Genomic DNA, 11,855 nt, shown 5'->3' with positions numbered 1-11,855 from the left:
TCCATGATAAGAACAAAGATGTAGGGAGAAAGTGGATCTCCTTGACGGATGCCTCGCTCAGGTTGAAATAAGAAGTGAGGACACCGTTCCATTAAATTTGCATGGTGGAGGTATTATGTTTGGCTTGTAAATTGGCAAAGTTGACAAGTTGGTTGGTGGCCAAATTATACACATTTGAAAATTCATCTTTGGTAGGTGGCTAACTTGTGCACATGGGAATTTCATATTTGGTCTCTAAAATATTAGGTTATTTATAAGTTTAGTCCTTCAAACTCAACTATAAATAGACCTAAGTATTTCATTAGAAATCATCCCAAAACAATTTCTTTATTCTATTTGTTTTCTTCATTCTCTCACTTTGAGAATTCTAAAGAATTCCATTTGTTGTAATATTTGTTAATAGTGAAGTTATCATCTGGTGTGATGCCCGAGGAGTAGACGATATTCTCGTCGAACCACGTAAATTTAGTGTGTTCTCTACTTTATTGTTCTTAATTCGGTTTTTCCATTGTGTTTCAATATTCAATAGTTTGACGGGTTTTTCCGCTATGCAACCTTTGGTGGTTTTGATATTGACATTTCAAATCAATTTTGAAACTATGTTCGTGTGAGAAATAACCTGATTTCCCCAACAATTGGTATAAGAGCTTCGGTTGAGGTTATCCTGGTGGTCATGTTGTTGAAAAGATACAGTTCGTGCTATTGAATATTGTTTGTTAGAATTAAAATGCCAAAATACGGATCAGTTGAGACATCAAGCTCTTCATCTGGACCGGTGAGGAGGGATATGGCAAATGCAAACTTCTCGATGGAGTTGTTCGATGGATCTGGTCATTTTGGAATGTGGCAAGGTGAGGTGTTAGATGCTTTATTACAACAAGGTCTAGACATCGCTATTGAGGAAGAAAAACCGTATATATGGAGGAGAAAGAATGGATAACAATCAATCATTTGGCGTGCAGCACGATTCGATCTTGTCTTTCTAGGGAGCAGAAGCATGGCTACAAGAACGAGACTTCTGCAAGTAAGATGTGGAAAGCATTGAAGGAAAAATTCCTAAAGAAAAGCTCTTAGAATAGTCTCCACGTGAAGAAAAGATTGTTCAGATTTGATTATCAACCAGACACCAGTATGAATGAACACATCACTGCATTTAATGAGCTAGTGACAGACTTATTGGGCATGGATGAAACCTTCAAAGATGGTGATCTGGCTTTGATGTTGTTGTCATCTCTTTCAGATGAATTTGAACACCTTGAGAAAATGTTACTTCATGGTAAGGCTAATGTTACCCTTAAAGATGTAACTATTGCTTTGTATAGTTATGAGCTCATGAAGAAAACCAAGAAGGAGAGCAAGTACGAAGCAGCGGAGGCCATGGTGGCAAGAGGTCGCTCGAAAAGTCAAAATCCAAAAAGAAGAGGGAGATCAAAGTCAAAGTCCAGACTAGGAAAAGATGAATGTGCCTTTTGTCATGAGAAAGGCCATTGGAGGAAAGATGGTCCGAAGCATATGTTCCAGATGCATGTGTTGCAGAGCATGATGTCAATGACTCTAACATATCATTGGTTGCTTCATCAACAACATTTCATTCAGATGAGTGGATATTAGATTCGGGTTGCACCTATTATATGTCCCCTAATCAGGAGTGGTTCTCTGATTTAGTAGAACTAAATACATGAGTTGTTTACATGGGCAATAACAATGCCTGTAAAACTATTGGGATAGGTTCAATTCGATTGAAGAATCAAGATAGATCAACTAGAGTTCTGACTGATGTCCGATACATGCCCAGTTTGAAGAAAAATCTCATCTCGTTGGGAGCCTTGGAATCCAAAGACTCAGTAGTCACTATGAGAGATGGAGTTTTAAAAGTCACATCTGGTGCACTTCTGATGATGAAGGACATCAGGAAAAATAATTTGTATTACTACCAAGGTAGTACAATTATTGGAGCAGTTGCAGCAGTTTCCAGAGGTGATGATTTAGACACAACCCAGTTGTGGCATATGCGGTTGGGACATGTTGGAGAGAAATCCTTGCAAATTTTGGCAAAGAAAGGATTTTTAAAAGGAGAAAATGCATGCAAATTGAACTTTTGCGAGCATTGTGTTCAGGGAAAGCAAAAGAGAGTGAAGTTTGACACCACTATATATAATACAAAAGGTATGGTGGATTATATTCACTCAGATGTATGGGGTCCTTCACGTGGAGAACATAATTTTGTAATATGACTCCGCAACAGGTAGAGCATACTCCAAATAGGTGGAGTTTCAGTAGACGATGATCCCAGAAGTTGATGCAACTGATTCTTCAACTCTAATATAAGAATCAGAAGATGAGGAGGTTCAAACCCAAGAACCATTGGAGACACCAGAACCACTTGCAGTTACAAGGCCAAGGAGAGAAATTCATAGACCTACTCGATTTGTTGATATGGTGGCCTATGCTCTTCCAGTTGTTGATGATGATATCCCTATCACTTACCAAGGAGTAATACAAAGCTTGGAAAATGATAAGTGGAAAAGTGTCATGGATGAAGAAATACAATCTCTCCAAAAGAACAACACTTAGAAACTGGCTCAATTATCGAAAGGTAAAAGAGCAATTGGATGCTAGTGGGTATTTACAAAAAAAGATAGATCTCATAGCAAGAAAGATGTTCGCTACAAGGCAAGGTTGGTAGCTAAAGGCTACGCTCAAAAGGAGGGAATCGACTACAATGAAGTATTTTCCCCTGTTGTGAAACATTCATCCATTAAAATATTGTTGCCTTAGTAGCACAGTTGAATTTGGAGCTAGCTCAACTTGATGTAAAGATGGCTTTCTTGCACGGTGATTTAGAAGAGGAGATCTATATGACTCAGCTAGAAGGATACAAAGATGGTGGTTGTGAGAAATGAGTTTGTAAGCTGAACAAATCGCTATATAGATTGAAACAATCTCCGAGGCAGTGGTACAAGTGATTTGATAGCTTTATGAGGAGGCAAAAATACACTAGAAGCAAATATGATCATTGTGTGTATTTCCAAAAGCTCAAAGATGGATCTTTCATTTATCTTCTTTTGTACGTTGATGATATGTTGATCGCTTCGAAGATTCAAAAGGAGATAGACAAATTAAAGGCTCAGTTGAATAAAGAGTTTGAGATGAAAGATCTAGGTGAGGCCAATAAAATTCTTGGTATAGAGATAACCAGAGATAAACATAGAGAAAAGCTTTGTTTAACACATAATCAATATCTGAAAAAGGTATTACAATGTTTTGGCATGAATAAAAATACAAAACATGTATGTATCACACTAGCTTCTTATTTGAATCTTAGTTCTCAGTTATCTCCTAAAACTAATGAAGAACGAGAGTATATGGAAAAAGTTCCATATGCTAATGCAGTTGGGATCTTGATGTATGCAATGGTGTGTACGCGTTCTGACATATCACAAGCAGTTGGAGTTATGAGCAGGTACATGCATGATCCTGGAAAAGGACATTGACAAGCTGTGTTAGTAAAATAAACTGCTGCAAAACGAGGCATTAGCATTGACTGGAAAAATATATATTGAAATATATAAATAAAGAATCGATTAACCGTGTCGTGGTATTAACCACTGACTTAGAAATGAACTCGTCTCAATGTGTGTAATCGCTTCAATAGGTTGATCATCCCCCGAGGTTAACACGGTCGATCCAAATTTTGTACACCCAAAACCGAAGTGGACTGCTGGTGGTATTGCACTTCTGATCGGAAATCATAAAGAGAACAACTTTAGAAAACACTTGGAGAGTGAATTCTGAAAGCAGAGAGTGAGTTGAGAAGCTGAATTCAGCTCTCTATTTATAGGCTAGAAGTAAGGGTAAATTTATCCAATAAGAAAATCAAATTAAATTTGATTTTAATTATGAATTTAAACCATTTTGTAACTCCTGAAATATCTTGATGAATCCATCTAAAAAAGAGTCTATGTTCATTACATAAAAACTCAACAGTTATAACTCCTGAAATTAAATCATTTAACTCCTGTAACTCCTGATATTAACAACTTGTCTCTCCAATGAACAAAGCTGAAAATCAGTCCAGATACATCTTAAGTTCTGATTTAATTTAGGAAAATAACTTTAACATTCTCAGTAGCCTATAAATATCAGATGAAGCTTTCACATTTTTCATTTAATATTTCAGAGAAAAATTCCTTACGAATTTTCTCTAAAAAGATAGTATCCGTGCGGACGTGTCAAAGACACGTATTACAATGACTTGTTCTCTATCACTCAAAAAGGGAATGGAGAATATGAACCTTAAATACCATTCCCACTAGTGTTTCTAACTCTATGTGGGATTGAGCATTGCCAACATTCCCCCACTAATGCGAAAGAATTCTTCTGAAACTCGAAAACAATCTTTCCAGAAGAGTAATAACGAGATTAGTTGCTTAAGCACTAGTGAACATATCTGAAACTAGTATATAGTGATGATGAACAATCATTCTCTTAGATAAGTGAAACTAGTCTTGAACTTTCTAAGATGGGGGTAAAATCATAACACACAACTAACCCCTTCATCCACTGAGTCCTCGATGTGTAAGATATATATATATATATATATATATATATATATATATATACAAAAGTATATATTTGGTCATCTTACCTCAGTATTCTAGTAAGTGTGCTAGAAAAATAACTCAACATTTTTCATAGAAGGCGGCTAACCCTTCTCACTTACATAGGTTATTTCATCAAGTTTATCTCGACATAAACCACCCTTAACAAAGATATGAAATAATTAAGAGCTTTTATAATAGCTCAACCTCACAAAGGGTATGGTGACTTTCTTAAAGTTCATTATTAATGAACCACCCAAACTCTGGGATAAGAAGTCATTAAGAATAAATATTCAACCTCATTAATCAGTAAATTCAATAAGTTATTCTCACTAGAACCATCCAAATTCTTGGATTTGAATTTATTAAGAGTTTAATAAACTCAACCTTTATGTCGGTAAGTTCATTATTTCCTTCTCATTTAGGACTACTCACTCACTTTGGATTATGAACTTATTAAGAATAGATGTTTAGCCAAAATTGGTAAATTCATCAAGTCTTTCTCACTAAGACCACCCAAAGCCTGGGTTATGAATTTATTAAGAGCAATTAAGCTTATCCTGGGCATGCACATTATTCATCATAGGGATAGGCAGTAGGAATGTGCACTATGAGTATTTTCTTGGTTTCGTTTGACCACATGGAACTTAGATAACTAAGTTGGGTATCCACCATGAATTCCTCAACCAATGGGCTAGGCCTATCCCCCTCGACGAATCTAGGACCAAGGATATGCTAGGTTCCTTTCCGACTTCACATACTCTAAAGAGAGCACTCCATTCTTTATTAAGTGTCTAACTGATTCATGCCTTATGCGAATGTGTCTTTTCTTATCATTGTACACATATTTTAGCTTGTGAATCACACAACAAAGAAATCAGAGGAGTCGGTCTTCCCCACAACAGAATATCTGCTAACAAGCTTCTGAGCCACTCGACTCCTTGTCTAGCTAGGTCAAGAGCTATAAACTCTGACTCCATGGTAGAACGAGCAATACAAGTATGCTTTGATGATTTCCACGAGATTGTTGCTCCACCTAAAGTAAAAACATACCCACTCGTAAAGCTTACCTCATCATTATCAGAAACCCAGTTGGCATCACAATATCCTTCCAGTACCGCCAACAAACTCAATTTTCCAATCCAAAGTACCCTTAAGATACTTGAGTAAGCTTCTAAGAGCAATCTAGTGTTCACCACTCGGATTAAGAGTATATCTACTTAGTCTACTCACAGCATAAGCAATATCAGGCCGAGTATAGTTTATTAAGAACATTAAGATTCTGATTAATTTAGCATATTCTGTTTGGGAAACGCTACTTCCTTTATTCTTAAAGAGAATCCCTTTTCAGTTTTGGTAATTTTGACTCCTAAGATTACATTGACTTATCCCAAATTCGTTATCTCAAATTTAGTGGACAAGAAACTGTTTGTTTTGTTAATGGACTCAATGTTAGAACTGAAAATCAACATGTCATCAACATACAAAACTTATGATGACACAATTAGTACTAAACATCCTCGAATACACACAAGCATCCGAACCATTCACAACAAAACCAAAACTAAGTATAGTTTTATGAAATTTCTTGTACCATTGTTTCCATATAGATCTCCTCATCTAGATCTCCATTCAGAAATGCAGTCTTAACATCCATTTGATGTACTTGCAACTTATGAATGGAGGCTAGTGCAGATAATGCTTAGATCGTTGAGATGTTCATAACGGGAGAGTAAGAATCAAAGTTGTCTAAAACAAACTTTTGAGTGAACTCTTTGACAACTAACATTTCCTTGTACCATCTGGTCTCATTTTCTTCCAGAAGATTCATTTGCTACATATTGGTTTAAATCCTCTAGGCAAACAACTAATTCTCAAGTATGATTAGACAATACCGATTATAGTTCATCATTAATAGTGATTTTCTAAAAACTAGCATCGATAGAACTTATAGCTTTTTTAGGATCCTCATATAATATTTAAGCTATATGATCAGAAAGGGAGTCTAAATCATTTATCTCAGAAATAAAGAAAGTGATAAAATTTGGTCCAAATAACTTTTTACTTCTTCTAGGCTCGAAATCAATTTCTTGAGAAGACTTAGCAGGAATACTAGAAGAATTGGATAGAATATTTTCTATTTGAGTTTTTGCCTTTAATCTACATTTTAAGACACCCCATATTTCTAACATTTTAGGATATCCATAAGTGTCTTGTAAAACGTGTAAACAAATACTCAATCATACTAGAGTAAAGTTTGTTATGAGTTTTAGCCATAAAATTATATTTTAACAAACCTAAGTTTTGTTTACACATAATTATATTCTGAAAGTTTTGAGAAGTTACAAATCATTAAGATTAAAATGCATAAACCAATATGAAATTCATTATGACTTTTCCTCATTCAAAATGAATTTCGATTTTTTCCTAACATCAGGAAAAATGATCTCAAGCTTAAAACAAGAGATGTTAGCACAAATTCTGAAATAGATAATCTATTTTCTTTCCTCTACTTAGGAAAATCATTTAAAGAGATTTAATAGCTACAACACACTTTTAGTAGCAATAGATTCTATCATATTCTCATTCATGTTATTCAACATATTAGCCTTAAAGAGATCATCATATATTTTATTTACTATGTCTAAATTTGGTATTCCACTTAACCAAATTAATCTCTACTCTTTTAACTTCTGCACTAAGTTTTAAGAGTTTTATCTTGTCATAGTATTGCAATAGTGAGCATAGTAATGAACAATGCACCATGTATGAAAGAGAGGTGGTGCACTAGGCACACTTAAATACCAAGTCTCCATATAACCAATTCTAGACATGCACTTTCATACTCAGCACATTACTTTCCAATAAATTATTATAGATTTTCTCTTTCTTAAGGCTTCTTAAAGATTTATGCTTGATACTTTTATTCACAATAGTATCTTATTAAGCATATTTATTTTTTGGGCTCACACTACTGCCTTAGCCTTATTAGTACTACTTTAGTCTTTAATAGTGGTTTTATCTCATTTCATAGTATCCACTGAGTTTTAAAGACTATCTTAAAGGCTCATGCAATCTTATTCATGTATTTAAAAGGCATGAATTAACAGGCAACAAGTATGGTATAATCACAATTCCAAATAGACTTGTTCACCATGCATACAAACTTCATTCTTTGCATCATCATTTTTTAATCAGCATGATCCCAAAATCCATCGTGACAATCTCTTCATCTGAACCATTATCTCTTTTGAATCTTCTAAAGTCAAATGAAGAATATACATGGTTAGTCACGAAATTAATTTACTAACAATAATTTGATAGTGACAAGATCCTTATATTTAGGATTTTGGTTTCTTATCTTCAAGAGATTGTGGAAATCAAATCAAATTTAACAACTATTCGATTTTGGAGAATCTTCTCATTTCAGCTTTACCAGCTCCATATTTCTCCAAATATTACACATTTCCTGTATCTTTACAAATTTCTCAAAGAAAATTATTAATACGGTAAAAAAAATTTATAATTATTTTCACCTTAGTTTTCAAGAACTATATTACCCCCACATGGGAATAAGTTATTTAATATCTCCACATGAACCAAATATCACACATGCATTATCTCTCATACCCATATATAAACTATCATCAATTTATAATTTGATGATGTATTAATTTAATATTAATATCTCAAACCACATGATTAATATATTATTGTGCATTTATAAATGCAAACAATGCAAATGTCAAAAACATTTATTCACATAAGTTACCATCATAAATTTTATAACTTATATACATTTATTATTCACAATAGCATTTAAAATTCTATAATTTCTAATAAATATCTATTCACAACTCACATGAATATTTTTAATTTTTTTATTCAATCATTAATCCATTTAAAATTCAAATGAATCATCAACTAAAAAATACTACTAATGCATACTCAGCTGATGTACATCAAACATCAACGTTCCAAATTAATCATGATAACATATTATCATGCATAAATGCTTATAACACAATATTAAAAACTAGCAATTAATAATAAAATTGTTATCCTTTAAACTTCATAAAGCATTTTTTATAGGACGTTGATTGAAGTTAAAAATATTTATAATTGCTTTCAAATGTACCTAACGCATATCCATCTTAAAATCATGAAGCATGCTGTTACATCAAATAACAACTAATCTTTAAAACATTGAAAGCACATAAATATTAATAATTCAAGCATTAAAACATTGAAACCACAAAAATTCATGGCATCGTCACTTGCATCAGACTGCATCGAACCACGATAATAATAATCTGTATCAAAATATTACGTGCTACTTTGATGCAATGTTGAACCGATATTTGAATTCATACTTACACACAAACTCGAATCCAACATGTGGTTTCATCATTCATTTTACAAATATCATGCAACAGCTCGAATTCGTTTCTAAATTGTTAGTAAAATAGACTGCTGCAAAATTATATATAAATAAAGAACTGATTAACCTTGTCATGGTATTAACCACTGCCTTAGAAACGAATTCGCTCCGATGTGTGTAATCGCTTCAATAGGCGGATCATCCCCCGAGGTTAACACGGTCACTCCAAATTTCGTACACCTGAAACCGGAGTAGACTGCTGGTGGTATTGCACTTCTGATCGGAAAGCACAAAAAGAACAACTTTAAAAAACACTTGGAGAGTGAATTCTGAATGTAGAGAGTGAGCTGAGAAGCTGAATTCAGCTCTCTATTTATAGCTAGAAGTAAGGGTAAATTCGTCAACAAGAAAATCAAATTAAATTAAATTTTAATTCTGAATTTAAACCCTTTTGTAACTCCTAAATATCTTGATGAATCCATCTAAAAAAGAGTCCAAGTTCATTGCATAAAGTTCTGATTTAATTTAGGAAAATAACTTTAACATTCTTAGTAGCATATAAATATCAGATGAATCTTTCACATTTTCATTTAATCTTTCAGAGAAAAATTCCTTACGAATTTTCTCTAAAAAGATAGTATTCGTGCGGATGTGTCAAAGACATGTATTACCACGACTTGTTCTCTATCACTCAACAAGGGAATGGTGAATGTGAACCTTAAATACCATTCCCTTTACTACAGAGGCAGAATACATGACAATTTTAGAGGCTGTGAAGGAAGCAATTTGGCTTAACGGGTTGATGGAAGACTTGGGAGTTATTCAAAGTCACATTAGTCTCTATTGTGACAATCAGAGTGCTATTCACTTAGCGAAAAACCAAGTCTACCATTCTAGGACTAAGCATATCGACATGAGGTATCACTTTGTGCAGGAGATCTTTGAAGAATGAAAGATTCTACTTTAGAAAATTGCAATAGCAGAAAATCCTGCATATATGATGACCAAGGTGGTAACAGTAATCAAGTTCAATGATTGTTTGAACTTGATTAACATCCTGAAAGTATGAACACCATCGACTGTGTGGCGCTTGTGAGCGTAATTAGAGGCACTACATTAAAATAACTTCATCAAATTTGGGGAGTTGAAGAAGTTGAAGAGGCTTGGTAATTTCAAGCCAATGTGAAGATTTATTATGTTTGGCTTGCAAATTGTCAAATTTGGCAAGTTGGCAAAGTTGACAAGTTGGTTGGTGTCTAACTTGTACACATTTGAAAATTCATCTTTGGTAAGTGGCCAACTTGTGTACATGGGAATTTCATATTTGGTCCCTAAAATATCATGTTATTTATAAGTTTAGTCCTTAAAACTCAACTTTAAATAGGCCTAAGTATTTCAAAACAAGTTCTCTCTTCCATTTGTTTTCTTCATTCTCTCACTTTGGGAATTCTAAAGAATTTCATTTGTTGTAATATTTGTTGATAGTGAAGTTATCATCTGATGTGGTACCCGAGGAGTAGACGATATTTTCATCGAACCTCGTAAATTTGGTATGTTCTCTCCTTTATTGTTCTTTATTCGGTTTCTCCATTGTGTTTCAATATTCAATAGTTTGACGGGTTTGTCCGCTGTGCAACCTTTTGGTGGTTTTTCTCTTGACATTTCAGATTAATTTTGAAACTAAGTTCGTGTGGGAAATAACCCAATTTCCCCAACAGGAGGAAGAGATGCAACCCAGAATGATCCGAGAAAGTCTTGGAGGAATACCGGCATCGATGAGAGTTTCATGGATGAAATCTCATTTCACTCTGTCAAAAGCTTTCTCTAAGTCAACCTTTATTGTCATCCAACCCTAACTTATTTTCTTGTTTTGGATGGAATGAATAACTTCTTGATTGAGATTTATGTTCTCACTTATCGATCTCCCTAAAATAAAGCTTGTTTAAGCAGGATGGAATAGACGAAGCATGATGGGCTTCAGTATTCTGACAATGACTTTGGTGATGAGCTTGTAAAGAACAGAACACAAACTAATGGGGAGAAAGACAACTATTGTTTGGGGAGTCTCCACCTTGAGAGTGAGCACGATGATTGTTCAGTTAAAGGATGGCTCAATCGTATTGCCACTGAAAATTGTTTGGACCATGGGACAGACCTTTGGGCCGATGTTGTGCTAATTCCTCTTAAAGAATTCTACATGAAGACCATCGGGCCCAGGAGCTTTCAGCGGAGCCATATCAAGGAGGGCAGAATGGATCTCTTCGTCGAAGGGGATCGAATCCAAAGTAATATGGTCGGTGGGGGATATGGGAAGAAAGCAGCTAGTAAGCGAAAAAGGTCCAAGATGGCTCTCTGTGTGAGAGTAGAGAGATCGAAAGAAATCAATATAGCTTCTGTTTGAAGTCTCATATCATTGTAGCACCATTCATTATCAGCAAGACAGAGGCAGGAAATACGACTCTTAACTTTCCTTTGGATAACTTTTTGATAGAAGTATTTTGTATTTCTGCCTCCATGAATAATCCAGTCCGATCTAGATTTTTGCTTCCACATGAGTTCCTCCTGATCAAGAACAAACTCCAGCTCAGTTTGGAGCTTGAGAGGTAAGCAGTATGTCTTCGCTCCAGAGCTCGTTGGACACCCCTTAGCTAAGCCATGATGATACGTTTCTTCTTACCAATATAACCGAAGACATTCTTGTTCCAATCCTCAGCCTCAGTGATAAAGTTAGAGATGGTTTTGAACATGCTTGAAGCCGGTTTCTAATTATCATGGACCATTATGTCGAAATTATCATGGAGAGTCATCCCGAGAAATATCTAACTTGACGAGGAATAGAGATGCGACCCAGATTACCAACACAAAGGAGGAAG

This window comes from Hibiscus syriacus, unplaced genomic scaffold, assembly GCF_006381635.1.
Source record: "Hibiscus syriacus cultivar Baekdansim isolate YM2019G1 unplaced genomic scaffold, ASM638163v2 tig00110890_pilon, whole genome shotgun sequence".
Lineage (NCBI taxonomy): Eukaryota > Viridiplantae > Streptophyta > Magnoliopsida > Malvales > Malvaceae > Hibiscus > Hibiscus syriacus.
This window is presented reverse-complemented; position numbering follows the sequence as displayed.